Genomic DNA, 24525 nt, shown 5'->3' on the forward strand with positions numbered 1-24525 from the left:
ACGTTGTCCATGGGGACTTCCCGAAATTCACGTTCTCTCTTCTCAAACACGCGTCCCTGGTTGGTTCCTTTTGAATTCTTTGTGGCACCTGGCAGAACTCTCACTTGTCCTAAGTGATGAATAACTGTTACGGCCAATCTTCCCTCTCTCTGCTGCTGAAGGCTCATGTGGAGCCTGCTCACCCTCCCCTGCCCTCTGTGTGTCTGAAGGCTGCATTTCCTGGGCTTAGGAGTCGGTGGCCATTGGCTAGGTCTGGCCCTTTGGGGGCATGGGTGAGAGATGGAGGAGCCAGACGGAGAGGCCTGGGTGTGCTTCCGCCTTTGGCTGGGGAGCTGCGTCTTCTCTGTGGGTGATCCTGCTCTGGCCTTCCTTTGTCCCTCCAGCCTCCAGCTATGGTGACTTTCTGCTCCTACAAATTAAGAGGCTGCCTCAATGTTCCCTATTTGGCTCTTAAGCAACTCCATTACCTACCTGGCTGATTCTCTGCACTTAATTCCTGGTTGGGTCATGCCTGATGCAGAGTCTATTATCTTAAAGCTTTGCTTATTTATAAATAACTTCTTTCAGGTACATTTCTTTTTTTGCAGGCTAAAACTTTGACCCAAAGGAACAAATGTAACAGATCATGTCTGTTCTGTTTTCAGATAAGCCCATGGAACAGATGTATTCCAGGAAAAACACTTCTCAGCCCTGGCCCCAGCAGCTTCATCCTGGTCATTTGGGTGCCCAAGAATTCCACTTATAAACCACACTGACCTTTCAAATACCACAGGACCGTGCCCTTGGCATCTCACATGAATTGACTGTGGTCTTCTTAGTGAATTAAACACATTTTTAAAAAAACCCAATTTCTTGCTAAGGATGAAAAACTCTAAGGCTATTGTTAAAAAAGAGACTACATAAATAATATTGTTTTGAAAAGTAATTATTCTGCTTCTGATTTTAGCTCTCATTTTGCCTATGTACAGCAGGGGAGAAGTTTCTAGATCATCATTAAAACAACAAAACAGTATCTAGATCTTTCCCTTGTTTTACCTTTTAATTTCCATGAGTTGAAAACAAAATTCCAATTTAGGAAGAAACATGACTTAAAACGTCCAAAATGTGTAAAATAGTTCATTCCAGCCCTTCTGTAAATTCTTACAACTTGGAGTGCAAAGAGAAACAGCGATACTACGGCCCTGTAATTATTGAGCCCTGGGGACAGCCTGTCCTTCCTCGCATTTGAGTTCACTTCAGCTGCAATAATACAGACAATGAATGTAGCCCTGGCCAACCCTTTCATTTTAATGAAATCCACACTTCTGGTGTAAAAATGAAAAAGCAAGACTCAAAGATGCTCAGAATCATCATATTTTTCCTAAAGGCAACTATGTAGCTGTGTCCTGCATGTGGACTGGTGCTGTGTGCACTTGCTCATGTGGGCGTGCTGATGCGTGCGCACTCGTGGGCAGCTGTGTGCGTGCGTGTTTATTCCTAATTGAATGGTGGGATGTTACCATCAGTTTGCTGTTTGCAGACAAAATAAAACCCAGTACAGACCAGTTAAACTTTGAGATTCTTGCGGCTTACCAAACTCAGACTTGGAGGGAAGAGAATGAGAGAGAGAAAAGGATGAAAGTGGGAGAAAGAAAAAAGCCTGGTGGTTGGGGGGAGGGATTGTGTTTTTTTTTTTTCTTTTCTTGAGAAAGTGAATAATGTCATCGTTGATTTAATTAGCAAATTCTAGATGTGCTGACAAAGGAGATTTTCTTGGGAGATGCACTGGGTTGTGTCAATGCTCTAAATGAATAGGCAGAGCCGAGTTCCTGGTAATAACAGATGAACAACACAACTCGCCAAACCTCAAACAGTGCATAAATCAATTTGCTGGGAATTAACCACTCGCTTCAAAATTAGGGGTTACTTGACAGGGTTTCAGTGATTAGATTGTCACGGACCTGTATTTCTAGCTGGGATTTATCTATCATTGATATGAGCGTATCTCCCCCTGAGCTGCAGACTGACTTGCATCGCCAGCTCGCAGGCCGAGCTCAGAGGGTGGGGGCCCTGCCTTCTGGGGAGCAGATGGCCCTCTGGAGGTCACCCGGGCAGGGAGGAGAGGGAAGATGTGCTGGCTCTTCACACTCCTCCTAATGCCTCTCATATTAGCAGGAGAATTGTGAATGAGGGAATGTGTCTTGGAATCCTTCTGACATCACATGACCCCTTTGATAGCATAAAGAGCTTAACAATTTGTTAAATGAGATGCCTAAAAGTGTGCAATTGCAGAGAAATTAGTGAAAAGCAATAAGGCACCGTGAGGTCACTGAACTCAGGGAGTCAGATCCATGGTGTCGTCAGGGTGCAGTGCTCTGGGCCTTCTGACTTCAAGCTGGGACTAACTGCCCCCCTGAGGGCCTCACCAAGGGGCCTTCCACTCTGGGGCAGGCTGAAGAGGAAAAGGCAGTGATGATCCACCTCCTCAGGCCACACTGAGCATGAATTGGGGAAGGGGCATGCCATCGGGCCAGGTTTCTTATCTGACACGCTTCCTTTATTGGCCAGCCCTTCACTGACCATTATTCAACACACTCCTGCCCACTTGGAAGTGTACACTCCCACTTGACAGCTCCTTGCTCTGTAAGAACAGTCCAGGAGTTCTATTGAGTTTAACCTGTAAGGACCCCAGTTTATTAGGCTGGGCCCAAGGACATTAACCCTGTAACACTGTCAAACAACATGGAAATATGGGTCCCGGGTTCCATTATCACAATTTGATAGCAGCAATGCCCAAATCATTAGCCACATTCCCAGAAATCTCTTACCACCCCCTCTCTTTTCCTCTATTTCTTTTCCCTAATTACTTTTTTCTTTCATTCTTTCCCAAGTCAGCAAAGCTTAACTTGGGCTTCCTCTTCTTGTCTGGGATTTCTGGAAGGGGGTTTGCTTGCTCTATCCTTGTGATTCATTCATCCTCTTCCCACACTCACCCCTGGTGCTGTTGGAAAGCAATGATGTACCTTTCTCTTCATTTAGGTGACCTTAAGCACCTCAAAATCACAGCATCTCCAAGCATCCCTACCCAATTCTTTGGTGCCCAATACAAGCGTGTCAAGGTCAACTTAAATAGAATGGGTTTGCTTTACTGGGAGGTAAAATAAAATGCTCCTCTTTCAATTACTAGAAAATGCCATTGGATTCAACGGTAGCAGCTTTGGTGTTTCCTTCCTGTAACGGCTCTCCTACTAATCACGTTTCTTTCTCATATCTCTTCCTGTTCACTCACAGCCTATTAACTGGTCATTAATTAAGTCCTCCTCAATTTCATTGAGGACCCAACTTCCTTATTTTGGTGTCTTCACAAGGCAAATGTTTACAAGATTGTCATTTTTCTTCTTCACTTAAAAAATGAAACTGATCCACTGATTTCTGTGAATCTTTCTGCCACCCTCCCTAAAGTCCACTTTACATTAGCCATGTCTATGGTCTACTAGGGCAAATATTCAAAAACCTCTAAGCTACTTCAAAACTAAACCCAACTTTATTGATGTATAATTTACATTCCATCAAATAGTTACCTGTTTTCACTGCACAACCCAATGAATTATAGGAAATTTACGTAATTGTGCAACCATCACCATAATCTAACTTTAGAACATTTCCATCAACCCCCACAAAGAAACTCCATACTCATTAGTAGTCATTCCTCACTTTGCCTACCCAGCCCTAGCCAACCACTACTGTAATTTCTGTCTTAATTGGTTTGCCTATTCTGGACATTTCAAGTAAACAGAATCAAATGATATGTGGTTTTGTGTGTCTGACTTGTTTCACCTAACAATGTTTTTTGAGGTATATCCATGTTGTAGCTTGTATCGGTACTTCATTCTTTTTCATGGCTGAATAGTATTCCATTGCATGGATACAGCACATTTTATTTATCCATTACCAGTTGATGGCCTTTTAGGCTGTTTCCACTTTCAGCCCTAATTTTACTCAGGTGCCTACTTGGATAAGTCTATTTTTATAAATCCTTTCTCTGTTACAGGCCATACAGCTTGTCTACTTCCAGGAAGCCTGGAAGTACTCAAGCACATATGTATTTAATACCTCATCTTTTCTGGTCCTCATTTCCTTCAGACCATCCTCCTACTGCCTCTCCAGCTTGTGGTCTATAATTAATTAAGTCAACCAACTACGTATTTTGTATAAAAAAGCCAGGAGATAAAACTGATTGCTTGATTTAAATTTGGTCAAAGAGATGAACAAAAATAATTGACGCAACCTATTCCTGGACAGCACAACCCTAAAATTACTTCTGCTCCCTGATTTGTACATCTTTGCTCACTGACCACCTGGACCTTTCTCTTAAATGCTGACTGCAAACGTCTCTCTAATATAGCAAGCTGGTGAAATCTTTAGCCGAGGATCTTTTTACTAATTCTGAGCCTGTGACGTTATTGAAGACTGGCCTCTGCTCTGCCTCTGACACTGAGTCCCCATTCGGGCTCTAAGGAAGGCTGCTCTGTTTGCTTGCATCTAGTTTGAGTTCATTAGGATCTGAATATTTTTGCGCTAAATGAAATAAAACGTATTTTGGAGTAGTTAGAGCATCTTGGAGAGTTGAATTTTGGGAAAACATTTGTGCCTTCTCACTTCCCATAATTAGGAAGTTGCTGGAACCAAGGATGTTAACGTGTAGCTTTGAGACATGAGTCTGCCAAAGCTCCTCCATGTGAGCTCCTGCCTTCCACGTCCGACCGACATGGCTTCCTTCTCTCCAGGTTTCCTTTTGGATCATCAGGTCACTCCCTCTCAACGTCCTGGAGAGACAACCTAGAGGATTCTCCGTCCTTCAGGAGGAAATTGGGCCAGGAGCGGTAACTGAGGATGGGAGCTTTGTTTGTTGTCTGTTTTCTGTGATCGCACCAGGGTCACAAAAGTCAGAATGGTGAACTCTGCACAGGAAGGGCCATGGTTTGTCCCGCCCCGGCCCTCGCTGGGTCTCTCTGCTCGAGAGCTCGCTGCTTCAAAGATCAGCTCCAAGATGGGGCCTGTTTCTTTCCATTGATGAATCTCTTCTCTCATGACAAAAATGGCTACAGGAACAGAAATGGCTCCAAATGAAGCCATTCTCATGACAGAGACAGTAATGAGGACCAAAAAATGGCACAAAATCAATTTATTCTCATGACAACCTTAAGATTGTAATGAGGACAAGAAAAACAGTCTGAAATTTATCAATTCTTGTGACAACCTTGAGACAGTAATGAAAGCGGCAAATGATATGAAATTGGCCCACTCTCCTGACACACAGTGAAAAAAACCGGACAATACCACATTTACCTACCCCATAGACAGCCCAGAGATGAACAAAAAGAGGAAAGATTACAAGATTAACCCATTCCTGCCAAAAATAATCTTGAAAGGGTAGCCTTCCACATGTCCTTTAACAATGACTGCACCCAGGTAGAGTTACATGTTAACTCCAGACTTTGCTGTGGGATGGAATTCTTGTTGGCTTGGATTCCCAGTTGACAGTCACGTTTCTTTAGGATCTGTGAAAATTGAATTGTACTGATCTTATGGACTACGTGATGCGACCGTCACTCTAGATCAGCTTTTATTTGATGGTCTCAAAGTGCTCTCTCAGTCTGGACTTATTAAAAGGATAACTCATAAGGCATATAAGCATTGCAACAGTGATATGGACAATCATGCTGGAAATACCCACGAAGGTGACAGGTGAAAGGGATGGGGAATAGAGGCAACTTTCTGAGTCAGTGTAACAGTTGCTGCTGCATATTCCATAGAAAAATGGAGTTTTGGGGCATGTGTTACTGAACCAATATCTGTTCCTCAACCCTCAACTTAGCTTTCTCATGCATGTAAGAATTCACAGATATTCTCAAAGAAGACACTGAAGAGCTTCTCAGCAGAGTCAGCATTCACTACAACACGGCTCAATGACTTGGGATCACCTGGTTGCTAGTTAATAATCCAGATACATGATTCAGTAGGTCTGGAAGTGGAGAATACTAGGAATATACACATTTTAAAAAGTAAATGTCATCCTTGAGCATGCTGAAGTTGGAGAAGCATCAATTTATTGTGTCAAAGGTTCTGATTTGAAGAAGCTGGCTTTATGATTCCTAATCAAAGACTTCACTCACTAATTCCTTCCTGCTAAAACTGCTAAGTTCCATCCTTGACATCGCTGATGAGTAAGTAGCAGAGGGCCAAGTTTTAATGTCAATTCGGGTGCCAGTCAGCTTTTCCGGGGCTTATAATAATTATTGATGAGTGATTGAATGACAGAGATTGGAAGTAATGGCTTGCTTTGCTTGGCTGGCAAGTATAGGGATAATAAAGAGACGGAAGCCTCCCCTGTCTGACTGCTGGTTTTCATTACATGAAATGTGAAGTGGTCAAGTCTTTCTCTTTGTCTATCTGCCTATTTACTGTTCCAATTGATTTGGTCGGTGTTGAGTGATAGGGAAGGAGAATATTTTTTGTTCCCTGAGAGTAGATCAATTTCTTCATTATTGCATTCCTTAAACAATTGGATGCTAACCTAAGTTCTAACATTTTTTTTCCACTACAGTTTCTACATTTTCTCCCCTCTCTTTTGTTGGTGGTGGGCTTCTAGTGTTTTTTGCAGAGCTCAAGGAGTTGGATGTGAATTGTAAGGTTTTGGCACAGGCTCTGGGTCCAGCATCTCATCTTTCCTCTGTTTTGGAATGAGTCTGGTAATGACTGCACCAATGTGTCACTGTTGTTTCCCCAGACACTCTCTCTGGAGCCCTCTCTCAGTGGGATCTGTGGACTTGATGATCCAAATATTTTAGGTCAAGTTCGAGGTCAGGACATTGCTGAAGGAGCTACTACAGTAATGGATAAAGAGGAATACATAAGGATTGCTTTCAGGTCAACGTGAATTTTGTCGTATGACAAGTTTGTACTCGACTTTTTATTTTATTTTAGCAATTCTAGGTGGCCCAAGCGCCAGGAAGTTGGATACAAGGTTGGGGATTTTCAGATCAATGTCAGTAGACATGCAAGTGGCTGAAGGGAGTTTAAGGTGGTAGAGGAGGCAGCTTTCAAGTAAGTAACCTCAACTTAGGGTCCAACAAAGTCATGAGGCTAACAGTCTGGTTGAGCTGGGAGGGGTTGAGTGATAGGTAAGGACAGAGTTTCTTCTTGTTGGTCAATGCTGGGGGCGAGAGAGAGAGAGAGAGAGGCAGGGTATGAAAGAGAAAGAGAGGAAAGAGAGAGCGACACAGAAATGTCATAAATCGAAGACAATAATTAAGTCACTTTTTGGTGTTCTCTTTTTTAGTCTAAATTATCTCAAGTGTCTTTTAACCTTTGTTCAAGGAATCTAGCTTCTTCTTAATCATTTTTGTCACTCTTCTGCGTTCTCTCCAGGTTTCCCCATAAGTTCAGAAGTGTTATCTCTTTTCTTTCCACAGCATACCCATGAGGTAAGTAGGGTCATTGCTAAGCTCAAATTTACAGATTGGATGAAAGTAAGGCTCATGTGAGTAGATGATTTACTCAAGGTCAAACTGCATGGAGGCGTCAGGGCCAGAATTAGACTGAGTCCCCAGATTCTGCTCCGTGGACCACGTCTCTCCTGCTCCTTTCTCCTAAGAGGCATAACAATTATACAATTTCAAAACTCCTTCTAAAGGACTTTCCGTTTGTTTCATTCGGAATTTTACTTCTAGAAAATAAAGAAAAATGTAAAAAGTGCCTTAGTGTGGCTGTGTAATTCTGTTTCTTTTTCACACGCTTATTTAGGCTGTACTTACACACAAAATCACTTTTACACATGCACGAATGCTTTGTAACTCATGTCAGTCAAACAAATGGTTAATTTTAAAATTAGTAAATAGTTCCTGATGAGTTTTGATGGCCATGAAATTTTTTTCACATTGGTTTGTGGGTGTTTGGGCAGTCCTAGAAAAGATACCAAGCCTGAGGTGGTGAGAGATTATGTCCAGTTTTAGACCTGAACCCAGTTCAGGCTAGGAGAAGGTCCTGCTTCATTTCCGTGTTCATTTCCTTCCAAAATTCTTCCTTAAAGACTGCCAGTCCAGGAGAAATGTCAATGCAGACAGTAGCCAGAAAATCGTCCAGATTTTTTTCCTGTAATGAGATGTTGCTGTCTTAGAAACTGCATGGCAGGTAGCGAGTTGTCATGTCTGCCTCCCGTGGGGTTTACAGCAGTGATGTGTTGTCAAAATGGGCTCTGCTAAAGCTAAGTGCCCATGTCCAATATAATCCCTTCTACACAGGTGATACTCAATGAACTGTTAAGAAATCTTTAGTTCACATTCATCTACCTTATTGGAATGGGCAGAAGCCACACACTTTGGAGGTGTTTGAGTGATTCTTTGCCTGTTCTTTCTTTGACTAGTTAATGAATTCACTCAGAGAAGGGGGTCCTCCTGTTTCACCCACCATTGCATCCCTGTCCTCAGTATCATGCCCTGGACATAGTAGAGTCTCAATAAATATTTGCTCAATGGGTTAAATGAGTGACACATTGAATGAGCTTACTCTCATCTTTCCCAGATTTTGAGAGGAAGGAAAACGATCTTGTCACATCTCTGCCTAAAATTCTTCAAAGAGGAGAAGAAGAAAAGAGTTGCTACCCTGCATCAGGTCATGGTCTACAAGATGGGTCACCACCACCGAGTGACACCTGGGTAAGGATGTAATGGTGCAGTGAGAGGAGAAGAAGAGAGTTCGGCCAAAGGCTCACAACAGCAATGTTGCAGCCGGATGTCGCAGTGAACCTTGAAGGCTGACGGGGCAGAGGAGCTCCAATTATATTTTGAGAAGAGACCGCATTGTTGGAACATGTCCACATGCCTGTTTGGAAGGAAGCAATGGTCACTTAGTGGTATGGCTCTTAGTATCTTTTTGAAAGAATTATGACATATTCAAAACAACTTGTGACTTTTTTAGAGGAATAGAATTATTCCTTTAAACATTACCAATTCCAGTTGTATAAATCATAAATAAACAAAGATCCCAATGTCAAATTTCAGAAGCCCACACTTTGTGAATGCAACGATAGATTTTCAAAACCTCCTGCAATAAACAATCGCATTTATTCACCAGAGATCGAATGTTAAGTTGTCCCCTTCACCTGGTGACAAATGTGATTCCTGAGTGTGTGTGGGGCCATGTTGCAGTTACCCAAGTGAAATAAAAGCAGGATGAGCAAGATAAGAAAATCATTTTACAGTCTCCTGTTATTAAAGTCAGCAGTTCCCAGCCTGGGTGATCCAGCCTTTGAAAAAGTGTTCATGCTTAACCTCAGTACCACAGGGTCACGCGTAAGACCCCAGCTGGCTCACAAAAACCCGTGGAGGAAGAGAGTGGCTGCAGGCGATGGGTGGGGGCATGTGCCCTCATCTCCCAGGCTAGGGCTTTTCTCTTCTCTCTCCTGCTCCTCTTTCTAGGAGTGAATGATGTCAGAAGACTCCATTATTCCTTTAGCAAAACTCTCCCCAGCACTAAAAGTAGAGAAACGAAGGTCTAACATTCAGACTTTGCATAGATTCCTGTGTTTGTTTTGAATGGTAGTTCCTGGGTCCATGGGTCAGGGTATGGTATTTATCCTCTCGTCTCAATTTCTGTGATTGAAAATGGGATTGATAAATTTCCCTGTTAGTTCAAAGGGGACATTATACACATTAATGAGTAGAACAGGCTTAAATCTTCTTTATGTTCTATGGACAACCATGCAAATATACAGAGTTTTTCTTTTCTTTCTTTCCTGTGGATTTCAGCCATATTTCTTCTTAAGGAAAAGAAAAATCCATTGTTAAAATCACCGTTGCTCTAGATGCCTCCTGCTAATGTGCTTCTGGAGGAACAGTTTTCAAATGAGAAGTAACGGGAGCCGCTCTGATTGAAACAAACTGGTGTTGATTGCGGATCAGCCATCTGTAAAGGAGGCCACCTCGGGAAGGGTGTGAACTAATGAAAAGATGGGCCTGATCTGGGAGCGTGATGGGCTTCGTGCCACCGGCCCCTGTGAGTGGCATGAGATTATAGCAGTGCGAGGAGAGGTAGATTGAGAATAAGTCACTTCTGTCTTAAAGATTAAATGGCAAATTTGCTATGAAATGTGAAAGACATAAAATGGAATTATTGCTTTGAAGACGTTAGCTGTGGCCGAACTCACTCACAGTGCGACGACCTGTCCTCCTGTCAACAACGCACCCATCCCAGCATGCCGATTACAGGCCTGGAGAACAGAGTCGTGAACCCTGGGAGTGGCCCACACAGCACCTTCTTTGCAAGGCACTTCCTATGGCCTCCCTTCCTCCAGTGACCTTCCAGACTGGTGAATGTTATTAATGAAGTTGTTACGTAGCCCAGAAAGCCAATTGATGATTCTCAGGGATGTTGGTGATCAGAGGGTGGCCTGGGAGAGGACAATGAGAGGCTTCCACTGACTGCTGACTTGGAGAAGTGGTCCTGGAGTTCCAGGAACCCAGGCTTATGTGATTATAACAAAGGCAGAACCAGAGGTGAATTTTAACAGTGCATCCAATTGCCAGGGCATTTGGAATCAGTGAAGCACGATCCCAGAAACAGACCGGCACAGTGGAAGGCGTTCACGCTGCACCTCAGTGCCTGAGAGTAGACACCCCACAAATATTCACTGAAAAAATAAAACTTCGATATGTGGTCAAATATAGGGTCTGTATTGCCCTGCCTGGCTCTCGACACCACTTCCTTTCTTGCGTAGTCTGTTTGCATGCACCAGCTATAAATACACATTTTCTTTGGTCCCCATGCCCTGTATTTGAGACTGTGAATGTTTGAACTTTTTGTCTGACTTACGTTCCTGATATCTGGTAATTTTCTCGGAAGTTAGAAAATCTAAAGAAGAAAATTCTAGCATTTCTCTGGTTCTACTTTTCAGCTCAATCCAGATGTAAACTCTAGTTGTTGGCTTGTGCTACACTGTTCGTTGCTGTAAGCCAAAGGATGGTTTATGCCATGGCCATAGGGTTCCCCACAGATTGTGAAAAAGTCCTGAGGCTTTTTGGGCTCAGACTTGGACAGCCTGGTTTCTCTGTCTACCCTTCCAGCCACAATGGGGTTTGCATCCTTCCCTTCTGGTGTAATTGCTGCCTGCAGCCCACCTTGCTCAGACCTCATTGTCTTTATGGGGCTGTTGGAAGCTTAGTCTATTTGCATTGATTCCAGCCCACAGGAAACACCTGCTTAGCATATTGGAGTTCTGTTGGTTTACTAGGAAGTGTTGATGAATGGGTGAATGAATGAATGAATATGAGAACCAGTAGCAGTCCCTTATGACCTGTCCTCGACCAGTCTTAAACCCCTCTTGGCAACAGAATTCTGCACTCAGGAAAGCTGTATGTGACTGCAGGGAATAGGGAAGGAGCTGCTAGATCTTTCAATCATCCCCGTGCTTGCATGAGCACATTTGCTAGTAGAGAGGCGATGGGCTGTGCGGCGTGGCACTTTATGGTGTAAAGGCTTATGTTCTGCTGTATTGCGTTATTTTATATGCTTATGTGACTTAAGATTATAGGGCACAATCAATGAAATGAAACACAAGTAGTGAAATAAAGGAGATAACACTGTCTTTTAGATTGGATATGCGTCATTAATTCCATTCTTTTTTTTTTCCCTTTAAAATTGGCCCGTATGAATTTCCTGCACATGAACTCAGAGGGCTAAAGCCACTGGTTTGTGGCACTTGCATAGTGTGCAGGTTGCTTCCTGGAAATTCCCTTCCCTGCTAAAGCGTGGCCTGGATCTGCCACCATGCCCTACAGCATTGGGTTGGAGACTCTCTTGACATGGCCTGGTGGCAATGCCAAATAATATGATAGTTTTGTGATGACGACAATGTCAACAGGGATCAGAGTGAGAGAACCAAGCTCATTTTCACTTTTGACCCAAGAAGGACTCCTTCCCAGATTTTCAGATGTGAAAAGCTCACGCACTAATTAGCACTGTCTCTTGCCCTCAGCATCAATTTTGAAAGTCACCAGTTCAAACTGAACACCAGAAACTTGGCAACATAATCCAAAGGATATCCAAACAGATTTTAAATTAATCAGCTTATAAATCCAATTTGCTAGCTATAATAAGACTTTATATTTACATGGCACTTTTTTTTCTCTTATTGTTCTTACAGCTAATAATGCTGGAATAAATATTGATTAAATACAGTTCAGCATACAATGGACTTGCTATTTTACTAATCCTCAAAACATTTCTTTTAGAAGGTCACTACGTGTGCTTGGGCTCACACCTTCTCTATCCACCAGTGCTCCTTGCACCACATGAAAAATCTCTTACCTTCCAAAGACTGGATCTGCTGCCCTATTCCCAAGTTCCTCCCTTGGGTGTTGGTCTGGAGCTGTTCTGAGGATCCTCTTTTACTCACTCTTTTTTGGGTTCCATGGTGTCTTTGCTGCCCTATCCCATCACAGTCCTTTATGAGTCACCACGTGTATGTGTGCCCCATTCTGTCCTCTCTGTGCACCCCTGACTTCTGTCTTGACTTTGTCCTGGCTCCCGACAGCATCCCACCTTTTTGCTGGCCGTCAGTCCAGTTTGGAGCCTAGCTCCAGGATTTCCGTCTGTCCTGTAGTTTCAGGTGCTGAGATCTTGGATAAGGTGCTCATCATCTATGGCCCCTGGAAACTTCTAGAGTCTTATAGCCCCTCTCTCTTAATCCATGCCCCAAAGAGCAAGGAGGCCAAACACTGGACTAATGATCCTCCTTCTACTCGGAGTGTTTTTCTGTGGTGGCAATTTTTACAGAGTGATTTGTGGTGATCGGTGAGAGATGAGTCCCCTTTCTACATCTTGCAGTATCTGACACATGGTAGACACTCAATACATATTTGCTAAGTGATGAATTTCCCAGTAACTGAAGGGGGAATGGTGCATATTAAATATTGCATTCATTCGTTCATCATTCTTTCAGCATGTTTACTGAGTATCTACTACGTCTCAATCACTGTTCTAGGCAATGATCTCTGCTCTGAAGGAGACTACCTTCAAGGGAGGGGAAACAGACACTGAAAACAGAGTAACTCAGTGTATCAAGCAGCATAGGAAAAGGTGACAAATATAATGAAAAAGCAAAGGTGAACAGGGTCAGGTGAATGGGCTGTGCCAGGAAGAGCAGAGGGCTTGTCACCATGTTGAAAAGAACATCCCGGTGGAGGAGTGGCTGTTGACCAACACAGGAAGGAGGAATGCTGACGGGACACCTGAGGGAAGGACTGTCCAGACAGGGCAGATAGATAAGAGCCCTGGATGTGGCTTACCTGAGTTCCTGGACCAGGGTGTGCAAAGGGAACGGAGCTGGAGGGGAGGTCGGGGAGCCAATGAGGCTGCATCATGGGGAACGAAGGACCTCGTGAGCTGCCACAAGGACTCCAGCTCTTCTTCTCAGTGAGGCCCGGAGCCTCTGAAGGTTTGGGCAGAATAGTGGTGTGACTTGACTGTAAGGGCTGAGTGGGTGCTGGGAGAGCTGGTGGAGGCCTCTGTGACAATGTAGGGGAGGGAAGAGATAGGCTCTGGCCAGGCTCGCAGTCATGGAGAAGGTTAAAGGCTCTGAGAAGTTCTGCAATAAAGAGTCTTGCTTTACCTTATCTCAGTGCTTTCCACCATTTTGGGCACAAATCCCTGTACTTTGCATAACACAGTCTGATGCCCCATGGCTCTCATGTTCTGCAGAACACAGTCTGGGAAACGCTGCTTTAGAGATGTGTGTGTGTGCCAGGTGCTGGGGGTCATCCGCAGCCTCCTCTGTCTCTAGAAACAGGTGTCAGGCTCCACCACTGTTCCCGAGGCCTGCTGTTGGCTTGAGAGATGCTCTCTTGTGGAAAGGCCCCAGGTCCGAGCAGAACTGGGTTTGAGCCTTAGGCAAGTAGCTTCTGATCTCGAGGCTCCTGCTACCCATCTTTCTAATGATTATACGAACAGCAGCAGCAATAGCAAAGGCTGCTTAGGCCACCGTTGGGAGTGTATTTAAAGCGCTTTGCCTTCCTCTGGTGCATAGGAAGAGCTCAGATGCTATCATAGCTACTGCCATTGTGTCAGATGCTATTCTGCCTGCTGAAATCTCAGAACCCTGCTCTCTGTGGGATTCCCTATCAACGTCCCCTGCTCACAGGCCAGGGACCCTGTTCTTGGATGAGGGCCCTTCTGGTCTACTCCATAGCAGAGAGTGACAGTGTCCTCATTGCTCAGTTATAGGTGGTCCTACCCTTTGCCAGCAGAATGCACCTTCACCTCTGCACCTAGGATGTTCCCCTGGGTACCTGCTCCAGACCCATAGGGGAGCCCAGTTCTGAGTGGACTCCATCCTCTGACCTGGCTTGTGCTTAGCTAAGTGCCCAAATGTTACAGAAACAACACTGTATGTAAACTAAATCAAGTGTGACTTACAAGTGACCTCTGCATTGAGAACACCAGACTCCCAGCCACTCCTCTTTTCTCGGGGGCATGGAGTCCAGCTTCCTTCCACAGCACTCACTTTCTTCTCTAACTTGTGGGCTTAGAAGCACACAGGGTCTTAGTTTTCACTGGGGTTATTGATGGACCGGAATACTTTCCTGAGCACATAATTTAGTGTGATTTGAGTTTCGTGCTGGATTTCCTGGACGTCACTGCAGCTACCATGCCAAGAGCCCTCCCTTCCTGTGGCAAAATCACCAGAGACAAAGTCCACAATGTTCCTACTTGGGGCCGCAAAGGGGGCTGTTACAAGAGGACAAGGAAGATGGAAAAATGTCCTCTGCAGCTGGGTGGCTCACGGAATTGCCCATCCTCTCTGATTCCAGTTGTGGAGCTGTTGGGGTCACTTTGAAAGTGAAGCTCTTGAATCACGGCTTGTGTACACCTCTCAGATAGGGTGTTGCATTTGTGCGTTCAGCCGTTTGTCTTCTGGGACTCTGCTCGTTATTCCATGAAACCCATTGTCAGTCAACAGCCATCAATCACACAAAATTCACGCGCACCACGGATCTGTCAGGAAATCAAAAGGCTGTTAGGGTTGTTGTGATTACCCATTCATGAGCCATTTTGACTGGGAATTTCACAGACCTTCCCTCTTGCTACAAAGAAGGGGGAAGTTTAAATCAATCATTTAAACAATTTGCCAGTGAGGTCTATTTTTGCCACTGAAAACCCCTTTCCCACCCTGTTGCCTGGTCTTTGGCTTCAGCAGTTTTTTTTGCCTTTTGTACAGACTGACTCAATTCAGTCACCACTGGGGTTTTTCCCAAGGTGGAGGATCCACAGCAATGCCTTCGTGTCATTTAGTGTCGTGAATGTGAGGACAGGACCTACTCCCGTTCACCCTGGGTCCTCCGGTTCCTGCTCTGGATTCATGTTTCAGAGAAAGAGGGAGGAACGCGTTTGGAGGGGGAGCAGGAGAGCAGGGCCGCCTGGGGTGATTCCTGTTCCTGAAAGGGAAAAGTCCCTGGCTCTCCAGGTTGGCATTTGGTGGTGGCTCCAGCTCTTTCATGGCTGTACGCCTTGGAGTTTGCCTCTGAACAGGAGGGTCGCTGTGGGCTGGGCTCCCTCATAATGTGGGCGGGCATCTTCCCTTCATCCGTCTCCCTGCTTGTCCCAATGTGCCTTGCCATCACTGATAAATGAACTGTGGTCCAGCTGATAACCACTTTGTGTGTCGTTCTTTCTTGTCTTTGCAGCAAGCATGCTCACAGAAATCCTGGAACTGCCACATCGAGCCTTCTGCGTTCGGGCTGACAAACGTCCCTGGGTTGCAGGAGCTGGCTGGCTGGCACTGCCTTGTGACCCTGTGCCATGCTGCCATACCCAAGGGGGCACAGGCGAGGCAGCCAGGTGCATAGGAGTTGTGATGCCATGTCAGACACTGGAAACGCAACCATTTCCCAACCACGAGCCTTCCTGGCAACTTGTCCAGCTCACCTTGCCTTGGATCTTCTCCTCAGAGAGGGGATCATGTAGAGAGAAAGAACAATTAAATAAATGCAAGCCCGTTAGCCAACCAACTGACCAATGGGCCCAGCTTTCCAAACAACCATGGGCAAAGATGAGATTAGAAAACAAAATATTGTTAGATCAAATGAGCTCAGAAAGAATGGGAAGGTCTGACTGCATGAGATAGTTAAGAACTTTGGGAAGCCCCTGTGTCAACCACTAGCTTCTAATAACCCCACATGAATGTAAGACTCCCAATGTCAAGGGAGGGATGCTCCCCCTGTGCAGCTGTATCCTAGCAATGCTCTCCCTCTCACGGCTGCACGGATATTGATGATAATGAAGCATGCTGATAATGAAGCACAGGTGCGCTGTGCTCGTATCTGCTGCCCCTGGACAACTGCTGCGGTTACGTGATATCTCAGCCAGTGTGGCAGGTGAAGGCACGCACCCTTCCCTGGAGTGACAATGGCACCCTCCTTGCCTCTCCCGCAGCGTGGTCCCCGGAAGACCTCCCCTGACTACTGCAGCCGTTCCTGCTGAGCACCGAGCATGCCTGCAGCTCTGCAGTGGCCGTGTGCCCGCCAGGGGCTCCAGCCTGCCATCCCATCCAACAATGACTCTCCAGGTGGGGGGAGGGGTCACCAAGGACACTGCCGCAAATCCTGCGTCCTTGATATCATCTTGACCTACTGAGATGCTACTGCTGTTAGCTAGCTCCAGGATGCAACCCCTAGATACTTGCATGTATTTTAAACTGGAAAAAAACATCAGTCGGAAGGTGACAGCTTCCAGAATCTGGATCTTATGGATCTTATGCAGTCACACCTGGAAGGAAGGAGTCTGAAGTCCATTGGACTGCATTTGCCTGCAGTCTGTGGCTGGTGCTTAAAGGAAGGGGCCAGAACTAGGGTTGGAAGATGGAACATTTGAGGTCGCTCTTCACCCCGGTGATCTTTGCTAATCAACAGAGGCTTTGAGAAAGCAATCATCACAAAAGCCATTCAGAAGGGAGGCACCTTAAACAAACAAAACAAATGAATTCCAAAGGCAAAGCAGCTAAATACGAGAAGAAAACAGCGTCGGCTAACGTTGGAGATTTATGAGCCTGAGATGTGGCTTGAATCTTATACGGGGTTATAAATACAGATCTTGATGAAAAGCAGAAGTCTTTCCCTACGTCCATGTCCATGGTGTTCCTGAACACTTACCTCTGGAATCTGCTGGAATGTCTAAAGCTGCTAGTCACATGGATCTGGCTCAAAGTCGTGATTAGCAGATGCCCCGTGAGCCACCTTTGCTAGTGTGAGGGTAAGTTCAAATAGCACCAGGGCCTTCTCTCTCTCTCTCTCCTTTGGAAATACTTGGACTAGAAGTGGTTTGGGTCTTGGTGCTATCTGATATTAACTGAATAATGCAGTTAATGTAACACAGGCTCTAATTGCTCACATCTGATATTCCATTTAGATATAACCATAGAAATATCAAGTTTACCCGTGATAAAGAAACAGAACTATCATTAGTAGTTTTCCAAATAATTTGTCCCTGTGATTTTTAGAAATAAATAACACAGACCTCTCTGTTGCAAAGCCATCCCGCTTACCTGTTTTCTTCTCACTTTTCTTTTGTCAATTGTTTTATTTGGGCATTCTCATCCAGTGAATACATTCATCAGCCTATTTTTGGGTTTCTGTATTGAAAAGCTCATGATTTCAGAGGAGGTGCATTGTGAATTAAAAAAATCTCAATTATTATAATTAAATAGCTGGTGGTAAGAGGCCCTCTTAATGAATGTGAGGAATTTGTAGGAAGGAAAGCTAACTACTCTCTCCTTCCCTGCATCAAAATAGGAAGACGCTACTCAAGGAATCATGCTGAAGATTAATTTTCAGAGTGGACTGTGGGTAAAGCAGGTAGTGTCACATACAGAGATTGTTGCGGCCAGGAGCGGTGGCTCATGCCTGTAATCCCAGCACTTTGGGAGGCCGAGGCGGGCGGAACACGAGGTCAGGAGATCGAGACCATCCTGGCTAACACGGTGAAACCCCGTCTCTACTAAAAAATACAAAAAAACTAGCCAGGAGAGGTGGCGGGCGCCTGTAGTCCCAGCTACTCGGGAGGCTGAGGCAGGAGAATGGTGTAAACCCGGGAGGCGGAGCTTGCAGTGAGCCGAGATCGCGCCACTGCACTCCAGCCCGGGCAACAGAGCGAGACTCCGTCTCAAAAAAAAAAAAAAAAAAAAGACTGTTGCAATGTGACCAAGGCGATTGTATACTAATGGTTTTATGTCGAGATTCTTTGACGATGTCAACTACTGAGCAAACCTGAACTGGGGTGTGAGAGTGAGTTGGCACCTGTTGATTGCTTGGGTCAATTTGGGCATCCTGACTGCACAGGGAGCTTCCCTTCCCTGTCTTTCCACATGAGTATTAGCTGGCTCTTCTGAAGAACAACATCTTCCACAGGAAAGGAGCAGAGGTGTGCTGGGGGCCAAACCCTCTCGAATATTTGAACAGGCTCTCAAAATCCATTTGTGGAAGCAGTAAGAATGATCAAGGGGTTTAATGAATCTTTAATTGGTCCAAGAGAATTTGTGATGGGACAAGATGAGATTTCCTGCCCTTCTAAATTGTGTTCAATTATCCTGGGAAGAACCTTTTAAATCATGTATAGATCACAAACTTTTCTTATTTAAAAATGAGTGGAGCAAAACCCCTCTCACTCAGAAGACAGCAATGCCTCTCAAACTTTCAAGTGCTCATCAATTACATGATTAGTGGGTCCGGGGCTTCCTGTTTCAACCAACTCCCAGGCGATGCTACTGGTGCTGATCTGCAGACCACCTCTGAGTAGCAAGGTCTTAGAGGAAACACAGGTTTGTTACCTTTGAGAGTACACCTTGAAGGAGGCTGCTGCCGTGTGACCTGGGGAGCCTTGCCTGTGCAGTGCTGAGATTTCACAGAGAATTCATTTGCTTGCTTTCCCTAATGCTCAATTTCAGAATTTGCTGCACGAAAAATCATTATTTCTGAATGCTTAAAATAGTTTTAAAAAAATCTTAATTGACCGGGCACTGTGGCTCATGCCTGTAATCCCAGCACTTTTGGGAGGCCGAGGCAGGCAGATCGCTTGAGGTCAGGAGTTTGAGACTAACCTGGTCAACATGGTGAAACCCTGTCTCTAGTAAATATGCAAAAATTAGCCAGACGTGGTGGAGTGCGCCTGTAATCCCAGCTACTCAGGAAGCTGAGGCAGGAATCCCTTGAACCTGGGAGGCGGAGGCTGCAGTGAGCGGAGAGTGCGCCACTGCACTCCAGCCTGGGTGACAGAGTGAGACTCCATCTCGAAAAAAACCCAAAAATCTTAATTAGTGAAACCCCCTTTAAATAAGTACTACTTATGCTGTTTATTTGGGTAGGAAATCCATTTTGCATAGATAATGCTGATGTAAACTCTATCCCAATCCAAAACAAACCTTTGAGAAAACCTGTATTTTTAAAAGATGCCATCTGCCATAGAGTGAGGTTTAAGACCATGCTTGAGTGTTCTGTGTTCCTGTCACCTATCTTTAGTTCCTGAAGGAGCCAACCCTTTCAGAGAGGACATACCCACCTCAGCAGTCATTGCCCTGGAGGGGCCTGAGGATAAGACATTTCTCAACCAACGCAGAAGGCTCTCCCCTCTTCTCATGTAAGTTGTGAAATGGAGGAGAAGAGGAATGCATTCTACTTGCACAGTAAAAGGAATGTTTTTCTTCTTGGATGAGTAGGTTCTGTATTTCCAAGGCTGTTTTAACTGAAATATCTCATGGTACTGTACTGGCATTTTCAAATACTGTATTTATTTTCGAAGAAAAAGGAGAAAAACTAAAATTCTTTCTTTGGATGACTTTATCCCTCCATCAGCTACCAAAATACTTGTAAACACACTTCAAGTCAGTTATTCTTGGACTACTCTGTCTTCATTGTACATTACATATTGGAGGATTGAATTGAAACCAGTAAAGGTGTTCTAGTGAGGCCAGATGTGATCAGTGATTCAGTTTGGACAGAAGGCCAAGTTCGCTTCTCTTAACTCCCTCTTCCTTTGTTCCTAGCAGTAAGTCTGGAAAGTACACAGAAATAACTACATTAGAGTATATGGGAATGGATACTTTTCTCAATATTTTGTGCTCCATAAACATTAAAACCAGTGATGGATGCTGTTAGTCATCTGACCATTTATTTGTCTATTTCCATCTATTTGTCTACTCAAGTGAAAAGTTCATCTATGTAGTTTGTGTGACCCTCACTCAGCGTGTGTGTGTGTGTGTGTGTGTGTGTGTCAGAAAACCTCCCTCTGTTTCAAAAGTAAACTTCTTGAGCATTTGACCAAGGCAGTTTTATCTGGAAGCTATTCGATATGGAAAGATGCATTCAGCTATAATTTGAATATCTACTATATCTTGAGAATGATATTGGGTGTTTCTCAGGATATAGTAGATACTCAATAAATTGCTACTGAATATATCTTTTCACGTCGAATAAGAGGACATGGGCCCATGAAATCATTTCCTAAATAACAAATCCTTCAGGGCATGAAATCTAGTGAGTGGGACAGACAAGTAAACAAGTAGCTATATGAAAGGAAAGAATCAAGTAGATGCTGTAATAGAAATGGAGGCAATGTGTTGTGGGTGAGGGGAAGAGATGGAATGCCAATAGTTATAATAACAATACTGGAGAAAGCTTTGAAGAAGGAACTGGGGGACCAGAATTTTGTAAAAATATACTGTATATAAATTGTGGCAGGAGTTTGACCTATAATGGAAGGTCAAGGGCCTCAAATTCTGGGTTAGACAGTTTGGACTTTATTCTATAGGCAAATGGGAGCCATTGATGTTTGTTGAGAAGGAGAGTGCCTTCCTTTGTGTCTAGTGACAAATGGGAAGTCAGCAGCAAAGCAAAAATTACATACTTATTGTCAGCCTCAAACTGCTATTTCAGCTCCTTTTTGTCAGTAAAAGGAAGAACTGTTGGCCTAGATATTAGTGCATCAATTCCAAGTACCCTTCATTATATTTTCTTTCACAGCAAAATACTTGTGGGAAATCATTACTGCAGAACTAAGCTCACTGGGAAAGGGCATAGCTATTGGGACAATTCTTGCTGCACTAGTCTCTTCCTAGATTCTTCAGCCAGTGTGGCAGGAATTGTTCATCATTATTATTTTTTGACAATTTAAACTTACAGAAAAGTTGCAGGAATAGTACAAACAACAGCCCTGGACCCATTTCTCAGACACTCCTTCCAAATTTACCAACTGTCCCACTGATGCCCAATGGACCCAGGCCAGGGTCCCAGGCTGCACCCAGTCATTCTGTCTCTAGTGTCCTGCAATCTGTAATGGTTTCCTCAATGTTCATGACTTTGATACTTTGGAACAGGGTAGGCCTGCTATTTTTGTAGATTGTCCCTCAATTTGGATGTGTCTGATGTTTCCATAGAAGCAGACCCAGGCTGTGCACCTTTGGCTGGAATGTCAGGGAAGGGGGTGCTGTGTCTTTGAGTGTATCCTCTCAGGTGGACAGGCTGCAGACTCGTCCCACTGCTGGTAAAGTCACATTTGCCAAGTTTTTCCACTGAAAAGTAACTTTGTCTTCCTCAAAAAATTGCCAAGTGTTTTGTGGGGAGATGCTTTGAGAGCCTGCAAAAGCTTTTCTTCGACCAACCTCCACATCCCAGTTTTAGCATCCAGAATGGTTCTCACCTGAATTGATTATCATTGTGATGGCTGCCAAATGACAATTTAAAAATCACATCATTATTACTACATTTATTAGTTGGTTTTTCATTACTAGGAAGAGATTTATCTCTTCTCCACTTATTCATTCATGTATTTATATCCTTATCAACACCATGATGACTATTTTATCCACTGGGTTACAGTCTGCTTACTATCATTATTTATTTTGACTCTCAAATTGTCCAAGCCTTGGCCAAGCAGTAACACTTCAAGCTTACTGCTACATCTCTTTGGCATGTCCTTATCATTCTTTGGTCAATTTATTTCTTCCTTCCACAAAAATCAGTTCTAAGCTTATCTTACGTTTTCGTACCCTGGTTTGATATTAGCCATTGCTTCAAGGAATCTTTGTTGTTTTAGCAGAAAGTCATATTGAGAAATCAAGAACTGGGCAGCAGATGTGCTCATTGGTACTTATAGTGTTGCTGCTCAGACCTTTAAGGCTAGAAAATGTCTGTCTATAAGTATGAATAAATATGCATATGTACAATATAGATGTATACATACTTACATTTCTATTTCTTCCTGTATCTACCTATATATCCTATATCTACCTATCCATCCATCCACCTGTCCCCTCCCTTCCGCTCTCTCTCTCTCTCCCCCCTCTTCATCCACCATTGGCCTATCTATCTATCTATCTATCTATCTATCTATCTATCTATCTATCATGAATGTACATCAATAACTCTAATTTGAATCTAACAACACAGGTCTCTTACAGCTCTCTCTCTTTTCATGTCTGTACCTTCTTTCTCCAACAGTCAGGACACAGGCTTCTATGATGTTTACACACACAAGAAACGTTGACATCTGTACTTATCTTCTGCATGGGGCTAGTCTCCCACCCTGTCTACTGCTTCTTCACCCACCTGCCATTCTCGCAGGGGGCATCCACTGCTGCTGGCCACTGCCTTCCACCTCCTGAGCCAGAAAGGCTCCTGTCTGAAAGTAAAGGAAGAGAGAGGTTGGAGTAGAGAGAGAGAGAAGAAAAGAAGAAAGTCAAGGAGGTAGGTGTCCTGAGAAATTTTAACCTCAATAGCCCCCATTTCCCAAATTAGTAATCAAGGTAAGTGAAAATAGCCTCTTTTATGCTACTGTTATTTCTCTCTACTGTGGAAGAATCACCTGTCTTATGACAGGTGCTGAAATACTTAATTTCTAAAAGAAGGTTCTCAGTAGAAAGGTAGCCGGTGCTAAGCATAGTTGGTTTATTTGTGTCTGTGCCTGTGAGTGCCTGTGTGTCTTGAAACATGGAAGCAGCAGGTGTTTAGACATCACAGCATCACTCTTCACAGAATATATTTCTTTAAATCCAGATTAAATATACAGTTTGAAGCCTGACCTTTATGAGTAATTAAAGATTTCTACTTTATGGTTTTTATAGACATGGTACGGTAGAGGCAAGATGAGGCTCTTTAATGATTAAGGCAGAGAGTGTGTGGAGCTTTCTTGCTGCCTGGATTTTAAAGGGGCAAACACTGGGTAGAATTCCATTCCATCCCTTTTGCTGCTGCTGCTGCTGCAGTCATGGTTTTGGTGTCCATGGTCAGAGTGGACCCAGTACTCTCTCCTGCTTACAGGAAGGAGACCATGGAGAGGAGCTCTGAGCAGTGGCTGGATTATAGAGTAAGTGGGAAATAAAGATGATTTGAGGTTCATGGATGGCATCTTGTAATGCACATGAGGATGGAGCAAGGTGCCAGGCGGGGTGGGGGTAAGATGGAATCATTCTTTCCTGGTGGGCATGCTACAGCCCTGAAGTGCTTTCCAAAGCTCACTGCCTCCTTGTCTCAGGATAAGTATGACAGGCAATAGTCTTCTCATTTAACCATTTGGAAAATGCCTGGGACTCGAGGCATAGCAGCTTTGCTGGGGAGAGGATGCACGTTGAATGCTGCCTACAGAGCCAGACTGGGTAAGTGTCGGTGAGCGTGGCCCCAGCCACCTGTATTTCTCTCTCGGTAGCTTAGTTTTTGCATCAGTAAAATCCAATGGTTGGATGAGACCATTGTGAGGGCCTGTCTAGCTTTGACATTCTAGGATTTTAGGTGCTGATGTGGATTCACGCTGACCAGTAGATTCCATCCAGGAGGAGGACTCTGAAAGGGGAGAGATGCAGGTTTACCTCTAAGGTGGAAAGGGAGACATTGGGAGTGAGCCAGCAGTGATTGTGTGTGTTGAGGTTGCACAAGCATCGACAGCCCCAATTCCTTCAATCCAGTTCTATTCATCACAAGCCCACCTGCCCTTGTCAGACACAGGCCACACTCATTTTCCTAGAAATATGGTGCTGTGCCTGTGCTTCCTGCCTGGGAAATCTGCCACAGTTGCTGCTACCCCCCTTTGGCAGCAACTCCTCATTGCAGAGCCATCAGGGTGCCCTCCACCTGCCACAGCTGTCCTGACAGCTGTCACCCTGGAGAAGGGGCAGCGAGGAGATCCCAGCTGCACAAAGCAGCATTTGAGCAGGTCAAGGTCTGCCCTTGGCGTGTCGCTTTGGGCTTCTTTTGCTCTTGACCTATCGGGGGCTATTCTCTCCCTCTCCCATGTAGTGTTCAAATGTTTCTTCACCTCTTCCACACCAAACGAACACAACTCTCTCAGGCCCAGAAATCAATGGGTTGTCCAATCCTGTGATGTGGGGATCAATGTATTCCCTCCGCTGTACGTATCTCCCTTTCACATCTGACTGTGGGCTGCAAGGTGAAGCAGTTTTTAAGGAACTAATGTCACTGCCTGTACACTTATAAGGCATCCTTATGCTGA

This window comes from Rhinopithecus roxellana, chromosome 21 (genome assembly GCF_007565055.1).
Source record: "Rhinopithecus roxellana isolate Shanxi Qingling chromosome 21, ASM756505v1, whole genome shotgun sequence".
In the NCBI taxonomy this organism is placed as follows: Eukaryota; Metazoa; Chordata; class Mammalia; order Primates; family Cercopithecidae; genus Rhinopithecus; species Rhinopithecus roxellana.